This window comes from Frankliniella occidentalis, unplaced genomic scaffold (genome assembly GCF_000697945.3).
Source record: "Frankliniella occidentalis isolate FOCC.00 unplaced genomic scaffold, Focc_3.1 Scaffold150, whole genome shotgun sequence".
In the NCBI taxonomy this organism is placed as follows: Eukaryota; Metazoa; Arthropoda; class Insecta; order Thysanoptera; family Thripidae; genus Frankliniella; species Frankliniella occidentalis.
The window spans coordinates 193,636-196,176 of NW_026267277.1; the positions used below are offsets into that span (position 1 = coordinate 193,636).

At 59.8% G+C, this 2,541-nt stretch overlaps 1 protein-coding gene across 2 annotated transcripts in view; it reads left to right on the top strand.

Moving 5' to 3' along the window:
* Window positions 1-1,847: 1,847 nt before the first annotated feature.
* LOC113204288 (serine/arginine repetitive matrix protein 2) overlaps window positions 1,848-2,541 on the top strand; it is a 26,264-nt gene continuing 25,570 nt past the window's right edge. For both annotated transcript variants that reach the window (XM_026419406.2, XM_052271115.1), the window contains exon 1: window positions 1,848-1,962. The gene's annotated coding sequence lies outside the window, so the exon portion shown is untranslated. The remainder of the gene's footprint in view (window positions 1,963-2,541) is intronic.

Below are 2,541 nucleotides of genomic sequence, written 5' to 3' on the forward strand. Positions count from 1 at the left end.
GACATGGGATAATGGTTCTTCCCTTTAGCTAGAATGAGATAGGGATAAGACTTAGAAAGGGGGAAGGCAGGGAGGGGGAGGGGGAGGGGCACTCGGCGATGCGCTAAGTCAGTCATGCGGTCACTTGCCTCGCCCTCCTACTCGTTTGGCTCGGCTCGGCCGGGCTCGGCTCACACGCACGTTAGGACCGGGCCGCGGGCCCGCGCCGGTAGCCCGGCGGTAGCCCACTCCGCTTCACTCGCGTTCGCGTATTGCACACACGGGGCGCATGGGCCCTGCGAGCTGCAGTGCGCCGCCGCCGGTCCTTCGCGTAGCGCCGCGCAGTATACTTCCGATCCCAGCATCCGCTCGACTGTTGCATCAAGTCTAGCGAGCGGGCGTGTGTTTGTATGTGTTGTGCGTGAGTGGCGCCGGCGGACGGAGAGGGCACGCAGGTACGACCCATCAGCATCAATAATCGCTTATCCTTTTCTCTTTGACGTGTCTCTGGCGTGGACGCACGCATTCTGCTTGAACAATATGCTGTTGTAGCACCTTCGGTTGCTTGTGCCTATCGGAGTTCGTTCCTTCTTACAATGCAATTCCTTGGACTGGCCAGGACATGTATATCATGAACATGCCAATGCAATTTACATGATCCAAAATGTGCGGGATTAATTACAAAACAAAACTGCATGAACGTTGTTTTTTTTGTGTGTGTTTCAGCCAGTCTATTGTCTAAGCCATGATGTCTAGCTATTTAAGTTAATACGTTTTGTTTCAACATGTCAGTACAGAACACCTTTTCACACTAAACGGTTTAAAGTGGCGTCAGGTGTCTGGAGGTGGCAGATCTATAGATTGTCCAAGTCTCCGAATATACAGGGTGGTCCGCAAGCTCCTTCCTTTATTTTTTCTGATACTGTACCGCATGCAGGCGAGCGGATGGGCTGCATACTCGCACGGGGCCGTAAGGTGAGCGACGGTACGCAAGCCCGCACGCACGCCTGCATGCGGTACAGTATGAGCAAAATAAAGGAAGGGGCCTGTGGACCACCGTGCATTATTGTCTCTAACACAAGTGCGCACCAGTGCACGCAGCGGCGACAAAAGCCCCCGTTAGTGGGAAAGCAAACCGCAAGCTATTAAACAAAATGTAGGTCGCCTTTTCAAAGCTTGGATTTGGAGGTTTACGACTGTGAGGATGCTACTTTGGCTGGATTTTTGGCACTTCCCTCCCCACCTCGCCTCCGACCCCCCCCCCCTGTTCTTCGGCCGGTAGCCTGTCCGCCCGGGCCGGGCCCCACCATAGTTCTTGGAATTATCTTGATACTTTCGTGAAGCACTCGCCGAGTTTCCCTTCGCGCCGAGCCGAGCCGAGGAGGTACGAGAAGGCCGGTGCGCGGCGGCAGCGAGGATCGTCTAGCGAGGAGTTGGAGCATAGAGGATAGATGATACGGGGCGGGGCGCGCGCTGCTGTGCTGAGCTGGAGACGAGGGAGATAGAGCATGCAAGCCCTGGGTGGGAGGAGAGGGACGGCGAGACGTGCGGGAGACACACATGAATTCGACCGTCCTGTCCCGGGGCGTCAGCCGCCAGCCCCCACGGCTCACACCACGTCCAGGCGATATGCTCGTGAGATCCGAATCTCGCGCACGGGTCGGGCGTGGCGGCGGCGGCGCGTCTGCTCTGTTTACATCTGCGCGTCACGTTGGCCCTCGCCGCCACGTCGACGTGCCCCTCCCCGCCACCATCAGATCCCATTGGAGTCGTAAAATAAAAAAAAAAGCACATCGGGGCCAACGTCCGCGCAGACCCCGCTGCCCCGAAAAAAAAGGAAGACGGCGAAAGCGATAGTGATGCTCTCCGTGTGTTGCAGGTTGCCTACCGCCCGGCCATGGGACGGCGCCCAGGGGTGAGCGCCTGTGGCGTCCCCCGACCACCAGCGCCGCCGCCTCCGTCGCTCACCTGACGAGGGCCGAGGTAAGCGACTGTCGCGGGGTCGAATCCCGGCCAGCCGCGCCGACGGAGCTCATTTTCTCTCTCCACTGTTTTTGTTGGTATTGTCGCCTTCGTCGCCCGGCCGCCGAATAATGTCCGGGAAATGATGCAGCAGGCCAGGGCAGGCGGTCGACGAGACGAGAGAGGGAAAAGACAAAGTTGGCCGGAATTCCACAAGGCTGGGGATCACTTTCCACCGGGTTGATTGCCCGGGACTCGCCACGCCACGCCACGCCACGCCGCGCCGAAACCTACGGGGCCGTATCCACCGCCAGCAGACGAGCAGCACATCGACATCCACTAGGCTGTCTGTCGACCAGGACGCGTCGGCCAGGGCGCGTCGGCCAGGTGGCTTCGGCCTGGACGCGTCGGCCACTGCGAGTTGGATTGGGTGCCACTGCCGAGCGCCGAGCGCCGCCGTTTTCCAGCGGACCCAAACAATCAAAACATTGCGACAGGGCCGCGCGGTCGCGGCGCGCGTCCAGAAAGCCCAGGGCGAGAGCCTCTCGGCACGGGAGTGTGACGGAAGGGCATCACAGCGCGGCCGGGGGGAGGGGGGAG